We start from the raw sequence: 20418 nt of genomic DNA on the forward strand, positions 1-20418 counted from the left end.
AACAGGGCAGTATACAATGTATGTATAGAGCAGGGCAGTATATTGTGTATGTATAGAACAGGGCAGTATACCATGTATCTATAGAGCAGGGCAGTATACAGTGTATGTATAGAACAGGGCAGTATACCATGTATGTATAGAACAGGGCAGTATACCGTGTATGTATAGAACAGGGCAGTATACCGTGTATGTATAGAGCAGGGCAGTATACCGTGTATGTATAGAACAGGGCAGTATACAGTGTATGTATAGAACAGGGCAGTATACCGTGTATGTATAGAGCAGGGCAGTATACCATGTATGTATAGAACAGGGCAGTATACCATGTATGTATAGAGCAGGGCAGTATACCATGTATGTATAGAACAGGGCAGTATACCGTGTATGTATAGAACAGGGCAGTATACCATGTATGTATAGAGCAGGGCAGTATACAGTGTATGTATAGAGCAGGGCAGTATACCATGTATGTATAGAACAGGGCAGTATACCGTGTATGTATAGAACAGGGCAGTATACCATGTATGTATAGAACAGGGCAGTAAACAGTGTATGTATAGAGCAGGGCAGTATACCATGTATGTATAGAACAGGGCAGTATACAGTGTATGTATAGAGCAGGGCAGTATACAGTGTATGTATAGAGCAGGGCAGTATATTGTGTATGTATAGAACAGGGCAGTATACCATGTATGTATAGAACAGGGCAGTATATTGTGTATGTATAGAACAGGGCAGTATACAGTGTATGTATAGAGCAGGGCAGTATACAGTGTATGTATAGAACAGGGCAGTATACCATGTATGTATAGAACAGGGCAGTATACCATGTATGTATAGAACAGGGCAGTATACCATGTATGTATAGAACAGGGCAGTATATTGTGTATGTATAGAACAGGGCAGTATACAGTGTATGTATAGAGCAGGGCAGTATACCGTGTATGTATAGAGCAGGGCAGTATACCATGTATGTATAGAGCAGGGCAGTATACAGTGTATGTATAGAACAGGGCAGTATATCATGTATGTATAGAGCAGGGCAGTATACCGTGTATGTATAGAGCAGGGCAGTATACCATGTATGTATAGAGCAGGGCAGTATACCATGTATGTATAGAACAGGGCAGTATACCATGTATGTATAGAACAGGGCAGTATACCATGTATGTATAGAGCAGGGCAGTATACCATGTATGTATAGAGCAGGGCAGTATACCGTGTATGTATAGAACAGGGCAGTATACCATGTATGTATAGAGCAGGGCAGTATACCATGTATGTATAGAGCAGGGCAGTATACAGTGTATGTATAGAACAGGGCAGTATATCATGTATGTATAGAACAGGGCAGTATACCATGTATGTATAGAGCAGGGCAGTATACCGTGTATGTATAGAACAGGGCAGTATACCATGTATGTATAGAGCAGGGCAGTATACCATGTATGTATAGAGCAGGGCAGTATACCATGTATGTATAGAACAGGGCAGTATACCGTGTATGTATAGAACAGGGCAGTATAACGTGTATGTATAGAGCAGGGCAGTATACCATGTATGTATAGAACAGGGCAGTATACCGTGTATGTATAGAACAGGGCAGTATACAGTGTATGTATAGAGCAGGGCAGTATACCGTGTATGTATAGAACAGGGCAGTATGCCATGTATGTATAGAGAAGGGCAGTATACCGTGTATGTATAGAACAGGGCAGTATACCATGTATGTATAGAGCAGGGCAGTATACCGTGTATGTATAGAACAGGGCAGTATGCCATGTATGTATAGAGCAGGGCAGTATACCATGTATGTATAGAGCAGGGCAGTATACCATGTATGTATAGAACAGGGCAGTATACAGTGTATGTGTAGAGCAGGGCAGTATACCATGTATGTATAGAACAGGGCAGTATACCATGTATGTATAGAGCAGGGCAGTATACCATGTATGTATAGAACAGGGCAGTATACCATGTATGTATAGAACAGGGCAGTATACAGTGTATGTATAGAGCAGGGCAGTATACAGTGTATGTATAGAGCAGGGCAGTATATTGTGTATGTATAGAGCAGGGCAGTATATCATGTATGTATAGAGCAGGGCAGTATATTGTGTATGTATAGAACAGGGCAGTATACAGTGTATGTATAGAACAGGGCAGTATACAGTGTATGTATAGAACAGGGCAGTATACCATGTATGTATAGAACAGGGCAGTATACCATGTATGTATAGAGCAGGGCAGTATACCATGTATGTATAGAACAGGGCAGTATATAGTGTATGTATAGAACAGGGCAGTATACAGTGTATGTATAGAACAGGGCAGTATACCGTGTATGTATAGAGCAGGGCAGTATACCGTGTATGTGTAGAGCAGGGCAGTATACCGTGTATGTATAGAGCAGGGCAGTATACCATGTATGTATAGAGCAGGGCAGTATACCATGTATGTATAGAGCAGGGCAGTATACCATGTATGTATAGAGCAGGGCAGTATACCATGTATGTATAGAACAGGGCAGTATACCGTGTATGTATAGAACAGGGCAGTATACCATGTATGTATAGAGCAGGGCAGTATACCATGTATGTATAGAGCAGGGCAGTATACCATGTATGTATAGAACAGGGCAGTATACCATGTATGTATAGAGCAGGGCAGTATACCATGTATGTATAGAACAGGGCAGTATACAGTGTATGTATAGAACAGGGCAGTATACCATGTATGTATAGAACAGGGCAGTATACAGTGTATGTATAGAGCAGGGCAGTATATCATGTATGTATAGAGCAGGGCAGTATATCATGTATGTATAGAACAGGGCAGTATACCATGTATGTATAGAGCAGGGCAGTATACCATGTATGTATAGAACAGGGCAGTATACAGTGTATGTATAGAACAGGGCAGTATATCATGTATGTATAGAACAGGGCAGTATATCATGTATGTATAGAACAGGGCAGTATACCATGTATGTATAGAGCAGGGCAGTATACCGTGTATGTATAGAACAGGGCAGTATACCATGTATGTATAGAACAGGGCAGTATATCATGTATGTATAGAGCAGGGCAGTATACCGTGTATGTATAGAACAGGGCAGTATACCATGTATGTATAGAGCAGGGCAGTATACCATGTATGTATAGAACAGGGCAGTATGCCATGTATGTATAGAGCAGGGCAGTATACCATGTATGTATAGAGCAGGGCAGTATACCATGTATGTATAGAACAGGGCAGTATACAGTGTATGTGTAGAGCAGGGCAGTATACCATGTATGTATAGAACAGGGCAGTATACCATGTATGTATAGAACAGGGCAGTATACCGTGTATGTATAGAACAGGGCAGTATACCATGTATGTATAGAGCAGGGCAGTATACAGTGTATGTATAGAGCAGGGCAGTATACCATGTATGTATAGAGCAGGGCAGTATACCATGTATGTATAGAACAGGGCAGTATACCGTGTATGTATAGAACAGGGCAGTATACCGTGTATGTATAGAACAGGGCAGTATACCATGTATGTATAGAGCAGGGCAGTATACCGTGTATGTATAGAACAGGGCAGTATACCATGTATGTATAGAGCAGGGCAGTATACCGTGTATGTATAGAACAGGGCAGTATACCATGTATGTATAGAACAGGGCAGTATACCATGTATGTATAGAGCAGGGCAGTATACCATGTATGTATAGAACAGGGCAGTATACAGTGTATGTATAGAACAGGGCAGTATACCATGTATGTATAGAACAGGGCAGTATACCATGTATGTATAGAGCAGGGCAGTATACCGTGTATGTATAGAACAGGGCAGTATACCATGTATGTATAGAACAGGGCAGTATACCATGTATGTATAGAGCAGGGCAGTATACCATGTATGTATAGAACAGGGCAGTATACAGTGTATGTATGTATACCATGTATGTATAGAACAGGGCAGTATACCATGTATGTATAGAACAGGGCAGTATACCGTGTATGTATGTATATGTAAGCAGGGCAGTATACCGTGTATGTATAGAACAGGGCAGTATGCCATGTATGTATAGAGAAGGGCAGTAGTATGTATAGAACAGGGCAGTATACCATGTATGTATGTATACCGTGTATGTATAGAACAGGGCAGTATACCATGTATGTATAGAGCAGGGCAGTATACCATGTATGTATAGAGCAGGGCAGTATACCATGTATATAGAACAGGGCAGTATACAGTGTATGTGTAGAGCAGGGCAGTATACCATGTATGTATAGAACAGGGCAGTATACCATGTATGTATAGAGCAGGGCAGTATACCATGTATGTATAGAACAGGGCAGTATACCATGTATGTATAGAACAGGGCAGTATACAGTGTATGTGTAGAGCAGGGCAGTATACCATGTATGTATAGAGCAGGGCAGTATACCATGTATGTATAGAACAGGGCAGTATACCATGTATAGAGCAGGGCAGTATACAGTGTATGTATAGAACAGGGCAGTATACCATGTATGTATAGAACAGGGCAGTATACCGTGTATGTATAGAACAGGGCAGTATACCATGTATGTATAGAACAGGGCAGTATACCGTGTATGTATAGAACAGGGCAGTATACTGTGTATGTATAGAGCAGGGCAGTATACCGTGTATGTATGTATAGAGAACAGGGCAGTATACCGTGTATGTATAGAACAGGGCAGTATAGATGCATAGAACAGGGCAGTATACCGTGTATGTATAGAGCAGGGCAGTATTTTTATTTTTTTATTTTTTTATTTCACCTTTATTTAACCAGGTAGGCTAGTTGAGAACAAGTTCTCATTTGCAACTGCGACCTGGCCAAGATAAAGCATAGCAGTGTGAACAGACAACAGAGTTACACATGGAGTAAACAATTAGCAAGTCAATAACACAGTAGAAAAAAATGGGCAGTCTATATACAATGTGTGCAAAAGGCATGAGGAGGTAGGCGAATAATACAATTTTGCAGATTAACACTGGAGTGATAAATGATCAGATGGGCATGTACAGGTAGAGATATTGGTGTGCAAAAGAGCAGAAAAGTAAATAAATAAAAACAGTATAAAAACAGTATGGGAATGAGGTAGGTGAAAAAGGGTGAGCTATTTACCTATAGACTATGTACAGCTGCAGCGATCGGTTAGCTGCTCGGATAGCTGATGTTTGAAGTTGGTGAGGGAGATAAAAGTCTCCAACTTCAGCGATTTTGCAATTCGTTCCAGTCACAGGCAGCAGAGTACTGGAACGAAAGGCGGCCAAATGAGGTGTTGGCTTTAGGGATGATCAGTGAGATACACCTGCTGGAGCGCGTGCTACGGATGGGTGTTGCCATCGTGACCAGTGAACTGAGATAAGGCGGAGCTTTACCTAGCATGGACTTGTAAATGACCTGGAGCCAGTGGGTCTGGCGACGAATATGTAGTGAGGGCCAGCCGACTAGAGCATACAAGTCGCAGTGGTGGGTGGTATAAGGTGCTTTAGTGACAAAACGGATGGCACTGTGATAGACTGCATCCAGTTTGCTGAGTAGAGTGTTGGAAGCCATTTTGTAGATGACATCGCCGAAGTCGAGGATCGGTAGGATAGTCAGTTTTACTAGGGTAAGCTTGGCAGCGTGAGTGAAGGAGGCTTTGTTGCGGAATAGAAAGCCGACTCTGGATTTGATTTTTGATTGGAGATGTTTGATGTGAGTCTGGAAGGAGAGTTTGCAGTCTAGCCAGACACCTAGGTACTTATAGATGTCCACATATTCAAGGTTGGAACCATCCAGGGTGGTGATGCTAGTCGGGCATGCGGGTGCAGGCAGCGATCGGTTGAAAAGCATGCATTTGGTTTTACTCGCGTTTAAGAGCAGTTGGAGGCCACGGAAGGAGTGCTGTATGGCATTGAAGCTCGTTTGGAGGTTTGATAGCACAGTGTCCAATGACGGGCCGAAAGTATATAGAATGGTGTCGTCTGCGTAGAGGTGGATCAGGGAATCGCCCGCAGCAAGAGCAACATCATTGATATATACAGAGAAAAGAGTCGGCCCGAGAATTGAACCCTGTGGCACCCCCATAGAGACTGCCAGAGGACCGGACAGCATGCCCTCTGATTTGACACACTGAACTCTGTCTGCAAAGTAATTGGTGAACCAGGCAAGGCAGTCATCCGAAAAACCGAGGCTGTTGAGTCTGCCGATAAGAATTTGGTGATTGACAGAGTCGAAAGCCTTGGCGAGGTCGATGAAGACGGCTGCACAGTACTGTCTTTTATCGATGGCGGTTATGATATCATTTAGTACCTTGAGTGTGGCTGAGGTGCACCCGTGACCGGCTCGGAAACCAGATTGCACAGCGGAGAAGGTACGGTGGGATTCGAGATGGTCAGTGACCTGTTTGTTGACTTGGCTTTCGAAGACCTTAGATAGGCAGGGCAGGATGGATATAGGTCTATAGCAGTTTGGGTCCAGGGTGTCTCCTCCTTTGAAGAGGGGATGACTGCGGCAGCTTTCAATCCTTGGGGATCTCAGACGATATGAAAGAGAGGTTGAACAGGCTGGTAATAGGGGTTGCGACAATGGCGGCAGATAGTTTCAGAAATAGCGGGTCCAGATTGTCAAGCCCAGCTGATTTGTACGGGTCCAGGTTTTGCAGCTCTTTCAGAACATCTGCTATCTGGATTTGGGTAAAGGAGAACCTGGAGAGGCTTGGGTGAGGAACTACGGGGCGGAGCTGTTGGCCGAGGTTGGAGTAGCCAGGCGGAAGGCATGGCCAGCCGTTGAGAAGTGCTTATTGAAGTTTTCGATAATCATGGATTTATCGGTGGAGACCGTGTTTCCTAGCCTCAGTGCAGTGGGCAGCTGGGAGGAGGTGCTCTTGTTCTCCATGGACTTCACAGTGTCCCAGAACTTTTTGGAGTTGGAGCTACAGGATGCAAACTTTTGCCTGAAGAAGCTGGCCTTAGCTTTCCTGACTGACTGCGTGTATTGGTTCCTGACTTCCCTGAACAGTTGCATATCACGGGGGCTATTCGATGCTATTGCAGTCCGCCACAGGATGTTTTTGTGCTGGTCGAGGGCAGTCAGGTCTGGGGTGAACCAAGGGCTGTATCTGTTCTTGGTTCTGCATTTTTGAACGGAGCATGCTTATCCAAAATGGTGAGGAAGTTACTTTTAAAGAATGACCAGGCATCCTCAACTGACGGGATGAGGTCAATGTCCTTCCAGGATACACGGGCCAGGTCGATTAGAAAGGCCTGCTCACAGAAGTGTTTTAGGGAGCGTTTGACAGTGATGAGGGGTGGTCGTTTGACTGCGGCTCCGTGGCGGATACAGGCGATGAGGCAGTGATCGCTGAGATCCTGGTTGAAGACAGCGGAGGTATATTTGGAGGGCCAGTTGGTCAGGATGGCGTCTATGAGGGTGCCCTTGTTTACAGAGTTAGGGTTGTACCTGGTGGGTTCCTTGATGATTTGCGTGAGATTGAGGGCATCTAGCTTAGATTGTAGGACTGCCGGGGTGTTAAGCATATCCCAGTTTAGGTCACCTAACAGGACAAACTCTGAAGCTAGATGGGGGCGATCAATTCACAAATGGTGTCCAGGGCACAGCTGGGAGCTGACGGGGGTCGGTAGCAGGCGGCAACAGTGAGAGACTTGTTTCTGGAGAGAGTAATTTTCAAAATTAGTAGTTCAAACTGTTTGGGTATGGACCTGGAAAGTATGACATTACTTTGCAGGCTATCTCTGCAGTAGACTGCGACTCCGCCCCCTTTGGCAGTTCTATCTTGACGGAAGATGTTATAGTTGGGTATGGAAATCTCTGAATTTTTGGTGGCCTTCCTGAGCCAGGATTCAGACACGGCAAGGACATCAGGGTTAGCAGAGTGTGCTAAAGCAGTGAGTAAAACAAACTTAGGGAGGAGTATACCGTGTATGTATAGAGCAGGGCAGTATACCATGTATGTATAGAACAGGGCAGTATACCATGTATGTATAGAACAGGGCAGTATACATGTATGTATAGAACAGGGCAGTATACCATGTATGTATAGAACAGGGCAGTATACCATGTATGTATAGAACAGGGCAGTATACCGTGTATGTATAGAACAGGGCAGTATACCGTGTATGTATAGAGCAGGGCAGTATACCGTGTATGTATAGAGCAGGGCAGTATACCGTGTATGTATAGAACAGGGCAGTATACCATGTATGTATAGAACAGGGCAGTATACCGTGTATGTATAGAGCAGGGCAGTATACCATGTATGTATAGAACAGGGCAGTATACAGTGTATGTATAGAGCAGGGCAGTATACCATGTATGTATAGAACAGGGCAGTATACCGTGTATGTATAGAACAGGGCAGTATACCATGTATGTATAGAACAGGGCAGTATACCGTGTATGTATAGAACAGGGCAGTATACCGTGTATGTATAGAGCAGGGCAGTATATTGTGTATGTATAGAACAGGGCAGTATACAGTGTATGTATAGAACAGGGCAGTATATCATGTATGTATAGAACAGGGCAGTATACCGTGTATGTATAGAACAGGGCAGTATACCGTGTATGTATAGAACAGGGCAGTATACCGTGTATGTATAGAACAGGGCAGTATACCGTGTATGTATAGAGCAGGGCAGTATACCATGTATGTATAGAACAGGGCAGTATACCATGTATGTATAGAACAGGGCAGTATATATGTATGTATAGAACAGGGCAGTATACCATGTATGTATAGAACAGGGCAGTATACCATGTATGTATAGAACAGGGCAGTATATATGTATGTATAGAACAGGGCAGTATACCGTGTATGTATAGAGCAGGGCAGTATACCGTGTATGTATAGAACAGGGCAGTATACCGTGTATGTATAGAACAGGGCAGTATACCATGTATGTATAGAGCAGGGCAGTATACCGTGTATGTATAGAGCAGGGCAGTATACCGTGTATGTATAGAGCAGGGCAGTATACCGTGTATGTATAGAGCAGGGCAGTATACCATGTATGTATAGAACAGGGCAGTATACCATGTATGTATAGAACAGGGCAGTATACCGTGTATGTATAGAGCAGGGCAGTATACCATGTATGTATAGAGCAGGGCAGTATACCGTGTATGTATAGAGCAGGGCAGTATACCATGTATGTATAGAGCAGGGCAGTATACCGTGTATGTATAGAGCAGGGCAGTATACCATGTATGTATAGAGCAGGGCAGTATACCATGTATGTATAGAGCAGGGCAGTATACCATGTATGTATAGAACAGGGCAGTATACCATGTATGTATAGAGCAGGGCAGTATACCATGTATGTATAGAGCAGGGCAGTATACCGTGTATGTATAGAACAGGGCAGTATACCATGTATGTATAGAGCAGGGCAGTATACAGTGTATGTATAGAGCAGGGCAGTATGTATAGAGCAGGGCAGTATACCATGTATGTATAGAGCAGGGCAGTATACCATGTATGTATAGAGCAGGGCAGTATACCATGTATGTATAGAGCAGGGCAGTATACAGTGTATGTATAGAGCAGGGCAGTATACATGTATGTATAGAACAGGGCAGTATACCGTGTATGTATAGAGCAGGGCAGTATATTGTGTATGTATAGAACAGGGCAGTATACCATGTATGTATAGAACAGGGCAGTATATTGTGTATGTATAGAACAGGGCAGTATACAGTGTATGTATAGAGCAGGGCAGTATACAGTGTATGTATAGAGCAGGGCAGTATACAGTGTATGTATAGAGCAGGGCAGTATACCATGTATGTATAGAACAGGGCAGTATACCATGTATGTATAGAACAGGGCAGTATACAGTGTATGTATAGAGCAGGGCAGTATACAGTGTATGTATAGAGCAGGGCAGTATATTGTGTATGTATAGAACAGGGCAGTATACCATGTATGTATAGAACAGGGCAGTATATTGTGTATGTATAGAACAGGGCAGTATACAGTGTATGTATAGAGCAGGGCAGTATACAGTGTATGTATAGAGCAGGGCAGTATGTATAGAACAGGGCAGTATACCATGTATGTATAGAGCAGGGCAGTATACCGTGTATGTATAGAACAGGGCAGTATACCGTGTATGTATAGAACAGGGCAGTATACCATGTATGTATAGAGCAGGGCAGTATACCGTGTATGTATAGAACAGGGCAGTATACCATGTATGTATAGAACAGGGCAGTATATCATGTATGTATAGAGCAGGGCAGTATACCATGTATGTATAGAGCAGGGCAGTATACCATGTATGTATAGAGCAGGGCAGTATATCGTGTATGTATAGAGCAGGGCAGTATACCATGTATGTATAGAACAGGGCAGTATACAGTGTATGTATAGAGCAGGGCAGTATGCCATGTATGTATAGAACAGGGCAGTATACAGTGTATGTATAGAGCAGGGCAGTATACAGTGTATGTATAGAGCAGGGCAGTATACAGTGTATGTATAGAGCAGGGCAGTATATTGTGTATGTATAGAACAGGGCAGTATACCATGTATGTATAGAACAGGGCAGTATATTGTGTATGTATAGAACAGGGCAGTATACAGTGTATGTATAGAGCAGGGCAGTATACAGTGTATGTATAGAGCAGGGCAGTATATTGTGTATGTATAGAACAGGGCAGTATACATGTATGTATAGAGCAAGGCAGTATATTGTGTATGTATAGAACAGGGCAGTATACAGTGTATGTATAGAACAGGGCAGTATGCCATGTATGTATAGAGCAGGGCAGTATACCATGTATGTATAGAGCAGGGCAGTATACCATGTATGTATAGAACAGGGCAGTATACCGTGTATGTATAGAGCAGGGCAGTAAACAGTGTATGTGTAGAGCAGGGCAGTATACAGTGTATGTATAGAACAGGGCAGTATATTGTGTATGTATAGAGCAGGGCAGTATACCGTGTATGTATAGAACAGGGCAGTATACCATGTATGTATAGAGCAGGGCAGTATACCGTGTATGTATAGAACAGGGCAGTATACCATGTATGTATAGAACAGGGCAGTATACCATGTATGTATAGAGCAGGGCAGTATACCATGTATGTATAGAGCAGGGCAGTATACCATGTATGTATAGAGCAGGGCAGTATACCATGTATGTATAGAGCAGGGCAGTATACCATGTATGTATAGAGCAGGGCAGTATACCATGTATGTATAGAGCAGGGCAGTATACCATGTATGTATAGAGCAGGGCAGTATACCATGTATGTATAGAGCAGGGCAGTATGCCATGTATGTATAGAGCAGGGCAGTATGCCATGTATGTATAGAACAGGGCAGTATACTGTGTATGTATAGAACAGGGCAGTATACCGTGTATGTATAGAACAGGGCAGTATACATGTATGTATAGAGCAGGGCAGTACACATGTATGTATAGAACAGGGCAGTATACCGTGTATGTATAGAGCAGGGCAGTATACCGTGTATGTATAGAGCAGGGCAGTATACATGTATGTATAGAACAGGGCAGTATACCATGTATGTATAGAACAGGGCAGTATACCGTGTATGTATAGAGCAGGGCAGTATACATGTATGTATAGAGCAGGGCAGTACACCATGTATGTATAGAACAGGGCAGTATACCATGTATGTATAGAACAGGGCAGTATACCGTGTATGTATAGAGCAGGGCAGTATACCGTGTATGTATAGAGCAGGGCAGTATACCATGTATGTATAGAACAGGGCAGTATACATGTATGTATAGAGCAGGGCAGTATACAGTGTATGTATAGAACAGGGCAGTATATCATGTATGTATAGAACAGGGCAGTATACCATGTATGTATAGAACAGGGCAGTATATCATGTATGTATAGAGCAGGGCAGTATACCATGTATGTATAGAACGGGGCAGTATACCATGTATGTATAGAGCAGGGCAGTATGCCAGGGTATTTGGAAATAGCCACAGGACGGTTTTTCAATAGTGTCAAACAATTTCTGACACTTCACCTGTCAAATGTTTCATTAAGAAACTTAACGGTAGTCCGCAGTCATGTGGTGCTTGTTTACACAATGACAAGAGAAGGGAGACTGTGTTATGGATCCCCATTAGTTCCTGTCAAGGCAGCAGCTACTCTTCCTGGGGTTTATTATGGATCCCCATTAGTTCCTGTCAAGGCAGCAGCTACTCTTCCTGGGGTTTATTATGGATCCCCATTAGTTCCTTTCAAGGCAACTGCTACTCTTCCTGGGGTTTATTATGGATCCCCATTAGTTCCTGTCAAGGCAGCAGCTACTCTTCCTGGGGTTTATTATGGATCCCCATTAGTTCCTGTCAAGGCAGCAGCTACTCTTCCTGGGGTTTATTATGGATCCCCATTAGTTCCTTTCAAGGCAACTGCTACTCTTCCTGGGGTTTATGTGGGGTATGCATGGGTGTCTGAGCTGTGTGATAGTCGTTTAAACAGACAGCTCTGTGCTTTCAACATGTCACTACCTCTCACAAATACAAGTAGTGATGAAGTCAATCTCTCCTCCACTCTGAGCCAGGAGAGATGGACATGCATATGATTAACATTAGCTATATGTGTACATCCAAGGACCGGCCGTGCTGCCCTGATCTAAGCCAATTGCAAAAGTCCCTCTTTGTAGCACCTGACCACATGACTGAACCGTAATCCAGATGTGAGAATAAAACTAGGCCTGCAGGACCTGCCTTGTTGAATGTGCTGTTAAGGCAGTAGGGCTTTATTAAGGACAGACTTCTCCCCATATCTCCCCTTATCTAATGTTGTATCAATATGTTTTGAAAAGGACAGTTTACAATCCAGGATTACTCCAAGAAGTTTAGTCACCTCAACTTGCTCAATTTCTACATTATTTATTACAAGATTTAGTTGAGGTTTAGGGTTTAGTGAATGATTTATCCCTAATACAATGCTTTTAGTTTTTGAAATATTTAGGACTAATTTATTCCCTGCCAACCATTCTGAAACTACCTGCAGCTCTAAGTGTTGCAGTCATTTTAGTTGCTGTAGTAGCTGACGTGTATAGTGTTGAGTCATCCGCATACATAGACACTGGCTTTACTCAAAGCCAGAGGCATGTCGTTAGTAAAAATTGAAAAAGGGGCCTAGAGAGCTGCCCTGGGGAATTCCTGATTCTACCTGAATTATGTTGGAGCAGATTCCATTAAAGAACACCCTCTGTGTTCTGTTAGACAGGTAACTCAATATCCACATTATAGCAGGTGGTGTAAAGCCGTAACATTTACGTTCTTCCAACAGCAGATTATGATCGACAATGTCAAAAGCCGCACTGAAATGTAACAAGACAGCACCCACAACCATTTTATCATCAATTTCTCTCAGACAATCAGTAATTTGTTTAAGTGCTGTGCTTGTTGAGTGTCCTTTCCTATAAGCGTGCTAAAAATGTCTGTTGTCAATTTGTTTACTGTGAAATAGCATTGTATCTGGTCAAACAATGTTTTCTAGAAGTTTACTAAGGGTTGGTAACAGGCTGATTGGTCGGCTACTTGAGCCAGTAAAGGGGGCTTTACTATTCTTGGGTAGCGGAATGACTAATTTCCCTCCAGGCCGGAGGGCACACACTTTCTAGTCGGCTTAAATGTCAGATGTGGCAAATAGGAGTGGCAATATTGTCTGCTATTACCCTCAGTAATTTACCATTCAGATTGTCAGAGAGCTTCTGGTCAGCGGGGTGGTGGCACCGGGATCCTCATCTCTCCCAAGTGGTCTTTCTCTCTTTCTCCCCTTACCCATCTGTCTATCGCCTCCTTTGAATTCCATGCTGTCACAGTTACCAGCCCTTTCAAGCTTAACATCCTTATCATTTATCGCCCTCCAGGTTCTCTTGGACAGTTCATCAATGAACTTGATGCCTTGATAAGCTCCTTTCCTGAGGACGGCTCACCTCTCACAGTTCTGGGCGACTTTAACCTCCCCACGTCTACCTTTGACTCATTCCTCTCTGCCTCCTTCTTTCCACTCCTCTCCTCTTTTGACCTCACCCTCTCACCTTCCCCCCCTACTCACAAGGCAGGCAATACGCTTGACCTCATCTTTACTAGATGCTGTTCTTCCACTAACCTCATTGCAACTCCCCTCCAAGTCTCCGACCACTACCTTGTATCCTTTTCCCTCTCGCTCTCATCCAGCACTTCCCACGCTGCCCCTACTCGGATGGTATCGCGCCGTCCCAACCTTCGCTCTCTCTCCCCCGCTACTCTCTCCTCTTCCATCCTATCATCTCTTCCCTCTGCTCAAACCTTCTCCAACCTATCTCCTGATTCTGCCTCCTCAACCCTCCTCTCCTCCCTTTCTGCATCCTTTGACTCTCTATGTCCCCTATCCTCCAGGCCGGCTCGGTCCTCCCCTCCCGCTCCGTGGCTCGACGACTCATTGTGAGCTCACAGAACAGGGCTCCGGGCAGCCGAGCGGAAATGGAGGAAAACTCGCCTCCCTGCGGACCTGGCATCCTTTCACTCCCTCCTCTCTACATTTTCCTCCTCTGTCTCTGCTGCTAAAGCCACTTTCTACCATTCTAAATTCCAAGCATCTGCCTCTAACCCTAGGAAGCTCTTTGCCACCTTCTCCTCCCTCCTGAATCCCCCCTCCTCCCCTCTCTGCAGATGACTTCGTCAACCATTTTGAAAAGAAGGTCGACGACATCCGATCCTCGTTTGCTAAGTCAAACGACGCCACTGGTTCTGCTCACACTGCCCTACCCTATGCTCTGACCTCTTTCTCCCCTCTCTCTCCAGATGAAATCTCGCGTCTTGTGACGGCCGGCCGCCCAACAACCTGCCCGCTTGACCCTATCCCCTCCTCTCTTCTCCAGACCATTTCCGGAGACCTTCTCCCTTACCTCACCTCGCTCATCAACTCATCCCTGACCGCTGGCTACGTCCCTTCCGTCTTCAAGAGAGCGAGAGTTGCACCCCTTCTGAAAAAACCTACACTCGATCCCTCCGGCGTCAACAACTACAGACCAGTATCCCTTCTCTCTTTTCTCTCCAAAACTCTTGAGCGTGCCGTCCTTGGCCAGCTCTACCGCTATCTCTCTCAGAATGACCTTCTTGATCCAAATCAGTCAGGTTTCAAGACTAGTCATTCAACTGAGACTGCTCTTCTCTGTATCACGGAGGCGCTCCGCACTGCTAAAGCTAACTCTCTCTCCTCTGCTCTCATCCTTCTAGACCTATCGGCTGCCTTCGATACTGTGAACCATCAGATCCTCCTCTCCACCCTCTCCGAGTTGGGCATCTCCGGCGCGGCCCACGCTTGGATTGTGTCCTACCTGACAGGTCGCTCCTACCAGGTGGCGTGGCGAGAATCTGTCTCCTCACCACGCGCTCTCACCACTGGTGTCCCCCAGGGCTCTGTTCTAGGCCCTCTCTTATTCTCGCTATACACCAAGTCACTTGGCTCTGTCATAACCTCACATGGTCTCTCCTATCATTGCTATGCAGGCGACACACAATTAATCTTCTCCTTTCCCCCTTCTGATGACCAGGTGGCGAATCGCATCTCTGCATGTCTGGCAGACATATCAGTGTGGATGACGGATCACCACCTCAAGCTGAACCTCAGCAAGACGGAGCTCCTCTTCCTCCCGGGGAAGGACTGCCCGTTCCATGATCTCGCCATCACGGTTGACAACTCCATTGTGTCCTCCTCCCAGAGCGCTAAGAACCTTGGCGTGATCCTGGACAACACCCTGTCGTTCTCAACTAACATCAAGGCGGTGTCCCGTTCCTGTAGGTTCATGCTCTACAACATCCGCAGAGTACGACCCTGCCTCACACAGGAAGCGGCGCAGGTCCTAATCCAGGCACTTGTCATCTCCCGTCTTGATTACTGCAACTCGCTGTTGGCTGGGCTCCCTGCCTGTGCCATTAAACCCCTACAACTCATCCAGAACGCCGCAGCCCGTCTGGTGTTCAACCTTCCCAAGTTCTCTCACGTCACCCCGCTCCTCCGCTCTCTCCACTGGCTTCCAGTTGAAGCTCGCATCCGCTACAAGACCATGGTGCTTGCCTACGGAGCTGTGAGGGGAACGGCACCTCAGTACCTCCAGGCTCTGATCAGGCCCTACACCCAAACAAGGGCACTGCGTTCATCCACCTCTGGCCTGCTCGCCTCCCTACCACTGAGGAAGTACAGTTCCCGCTCAGCCCAGTCAAAACTGTTCGCTGCTCTGGCCCCCAATGGTGGAACAAACTCCCTCACGACGCCAGGACAGCGGAGTCAATCACCACCTTCCGGAGACACCTGAAACCCCACCTCTTCAAGGAATACCTAGGATAGGGTAAGTAATCCCTCTCACCCCCCCCCCCCAAAAAAGATTTAGATGCACTATTGTAAAGTGGCTGTTCCACTGGATGTCTTAAGGTGTATGCACCAATTTGTAAGTCGCTCTGGATAAGAGCGTCTGCTAAATGACTTAAATGTAAAATGTAAATGTCAGACCCCGGTGGCTTGTCATTGTTAATAGACACAAGTTTCACCTCTTCCACACTGACTTTACGGAATTCAAAAGTACAATTCTTGTCTTTCATAATTTGGTCCGATATACTTGGATGTGGCGTCAGCATTTGTTGCTGGCATGTCAGAAGGTGTCAAAGTTATCTATAAAAGGGAGTCCAGCAGAGCTACAGTAGTCTACAGAGCTACAGTAGTCTTTCAGCCAGATGTGTAACACCAGCAGTTTGCTGAATCTTTCACACCCGCGGCCCAACGAGGGTATTGGACCTGAAGTTATTGGCCTTTTTTGTTGTTGTCTTTTAGTGCTAAAATCTGTTATTTAAAATCCCTTTAAAAATGTTCTGAGTCCATGTGGGGTCAAACGACATCACAAGGGATACCACAGTGTCAGCTCCAAGAAACCGGGGTAGAACAGTCGGAAGCAGCCTTGTTATGTACTCATGCTCCTGGGTAGCACAGTGTTATTGCCTCGGGGACCGATATGTTTCTCACCATAGAGCTGACTATGATGATGGCTGGTGATGTTGAATGGGCCGTTCTCTCAGGAAGCCTCACGGTCTGGTGAGGCTGGGAACTCAGAGGATCTGAACCCAAGGTAGAAGCCACCGGAGGAGACAGAACCGAGGACGAAGACGCAGGTACCTCTGGATCCGATCTTGAATGGGAAGCCTACAAGGAAGAAGGTGCCAGAACCTCTGGATCTGGGCCCCCAGTTGCCAGAGGATGCTTTCTTCGACTTCCAAAGCGAGTGACGGAACCCTGACAGTTGGCTGTAGAGAGCCGACACGGCGACGAAACATCCACCAGACCAGAGCGGCATCCGGCTACTGGGGTAAAAGAAAAAGTATGCGGGCGTGGGTTCCCCAGTAGCTTGTGTAGGATTGCTACTAAGATTAGCCACTTTTTTTACATTTTACATTTAAGTCATTTGGCAGACGCTCTTATCCAGAGCGACTTACTTTGCTCACATAGTCCTCTGCAAGCAAGTAGTTGCTACATTGAAATGCGCGGTCCACATTGTCCCGGAACAAAGCAAAGTAAACACAGCTCAGCGCGGTCCACATTGTCCCGGAACAAAGCAACGTAAACACAGCTCAGCGCGGTCCACATTGTCCCGGAACAAAGCAAAGTAAACACAGCTCAGCGCGGTCCACATTGTCCCGGAACAAAGCAACGTAAACACAGCTCAGCGCGGTCCACATTGTCCCGGAACAAAGCAAAGTAAACACAGCTCAACGCGGTCCACATTGTCCCAGAACAAAGCAAAGTAAACACAGCTCAGCGCGGTCCACATTGTCCCGGAACAAAGCAACGTAAACACAGCTCAGCGCGGTCCACATTGTCCCGGAACAAAGCAAAGTAAACACAGCTCAGCGCGGTCCACATTGTCCCGGAACAAAGCAAAGTAAACACAGCTCAGCGCGGTCCACATTGTCCCGGAACAAAGCAAAGTAAACACAGCTCAGCGCGGTCCACATTGTCCCGGAACAAAGCAAAGTAAACACAGCTCAGCGCGGTCCACATTGTCCCGGAACAAAGCAAAGTAAACACAGCTCAGCGCGGTCCACATTGTCCCGGAACAAAGCAAAGTAAACACAGCTCCTGCAGCGCTGGAAACGTTCAATAGCGACCTCCATTTGAGTCCGGTGAGGCTAGCTGGGCTTTCACGTCTCTCCCCCTATGCTGAAACTGGCAGGATCCCGGGACACATAGCAGCGCTCACAGCAATTTAGCCCAACAGAGCCGTAGAATGCAAAATAAAAGTATTTCAAAACAATGTCAGATTTAAACTGAGGTCAGGTTTCAACAACAAACAACATAGGTCTGATGCAGACAAGGTGCACATCTCAAACACACACCTGTCACCACAGACGGACGGACAGACAGACGAATCCGCCTACCTTATCAACAGGAAGTGGTAAAGGTGCTTGGATGACACTGTGGAGAGGACAGAGATCAGAGTTCAGTTCAGAAGGAGGATAAATCTCATTCAACAGTTTATAACATACTAGAGGTCGACCGATTAATCGGAATGGCCGATTAATTAGGGGCACTTTCAAGTTTTCAGAACAATCGGAAATCGGTATTTTTGGACAACGATTAGGACTATTAAAAAAAAAATGTACACCTTTATTTAAGCAAGTCAGTTAAGAACAAATTCTTATTTTCAATGACAGCCTAGGAACGGTGGGTTAACTGCCTTGTTCAGGGGCAGAACGACAGATTTTTACCTTGTCAGCTCGGGGATTCAATCTTGCAACCTTACGTTTAACTACCTACCCCTCATTGCACTCCACGAGGAGCCTGCCTGTTACGCGAATGCAGTAAGAAGCCAAGGTAAGTTGCTGGCTTGCATTAAACTTATCTTATAAAAAACAATCAATCAATCATAATCACTAGTTAACTACACATGGTAAATGATAATACTAGTTTATCTAGCGTGTCCTGCATTGAATATAATCGATGCGGTGTGCATTCGCAGAAAAAGGACTCGTTGCTCCTAACCATAAACATCAATGCCTTTCTAAAAATCAATACACAGAAGTAGATATTTTTAAACCTGCATATTTAGCTAAAAGAAATGCAGGTTAGCAGGCAATATTAACCAGGTGAAATTGTGTCACTTCTCTTGCGTTCATTGCACGCAGAGTCAGGGTATATGCAACAGTTTGAGCCGCCAGGTAGGAGCGAGGAGAGGGACGGAAGTTATACTGTTACACTGGCAATACTAAAGTGCCTATAAGAACATCCAATAGCCAAAGGTTAATGAAACACAAATGGTATAGAGGGAAATAGTCCTATAATAACTACAACCTAAAACTTCTTACCTGGGAATATTGAAGACTCGTGTTAAAAGGAACCACCATCTTTCATATGTTCTCATGTTCTGAGCAACACTTTATTTGCCCTGTTTTTGCCTTATTTAAATAAAATTGAACATGTTTCCTTATTTATTTGAGGCTAAATTGATTTGCATTGATGTATTATATTACGTTGAAATAAGAGTTCATTCAGTATTGTTGTAATTATCATTATTACAAATTTAAAAAATAATCAGCCGATTAATGGGTTCTGCTTTTTGGTCCTCCAATAATCGGTATCGGTATCGAAAAATCATAATCGTTCGACCTCTATAACATACAACAGTAATTCAACATTTAACATAACAGTCTGTGTCTGAATGGCTATTCAACACTGAACTAAAATATAAACACAACATGTAAAGTGTTGGTCCCATGTAAAGTAAAGTAAATATATGTAAACAGTCCAGGGGAGCAGTCTTAAGGCTTGGGGGTAGAAGCTGTTAAGGAGCCTTTTGGTCCTAGACTTGGTGCTCCGGTACCACACCGTGCGGTAGCAGAGACAATAGTCCATGACTTGGCGCTCCGGTACCGCTTGCCGTGCGGTGGCAGAGAAACAGTGTATGACTTGGTGCTCTGGTACCGCTTGCCGTGCGGTTGCAGAGACAATAGTCCATGACTTGGCGCTCCGGTACCGCTTGCCGTGCGGTTGCAGAGACAATAGTCCATGACTTGGCGCTCCGGTACCGCTTGCCGTGCGGTTGCAGAGACAATAGTCCATGACTTGGTGCTCTGGTACCGCTTGCCGTGCGGTGGCAGAGAAACAGTGTATGACTTGGTGCTCCGGTACCGCTTGCCGTGCGGTAGCAGAGAAACAGTGTATGACTTGGCGCTCCGGTACCGCTTGCCGTGCGGTGGCAGAGAAACAGTCTATGACTTGGTGCTCCGGTACCGCTTGCCGTGCGGTGGCAGAGAAACAGTCTATGACTTGGCGCTCCGGTACCGCTTGCCGTGCGGTGGCAGAGAAACAGTGTATGACTTGGCGCTCCGGTACCGCTTGCCGTGCAGTG

General features: G+C 45.2%; 1 pseudogene; it reads right to left on the reverse strand.

Moving 5' to 3' along the window:
• Nucleotides 1-20418, reverse strand: part of LOC118379948 (sarcolemmal membrane-associated protein-like) — a 144601-nt pseudogene that overhangs the window by 84906 nt on the left and 39277 nt on the right.

The sequence above is a fragment of the Oncorhynchus keta genome, unplaced genomic scaffold (assembly GCF_023373465.1).
Source record: "Oncorhynchus keta strain PuntledgeMale-10-30-2019 unplaced genomic scaffold, Oket_V2 Un_contig_269_pilon_pilon, whole genome shotgun sequence".
Classification (NCBI taxonomy): domain Eukaryota; kingdom Metazoa; phylum Chordata; class Actinopteri; order Salmoniformes; family Salmonidae; genus Oncorhynchus; species Oncorhynchus keta.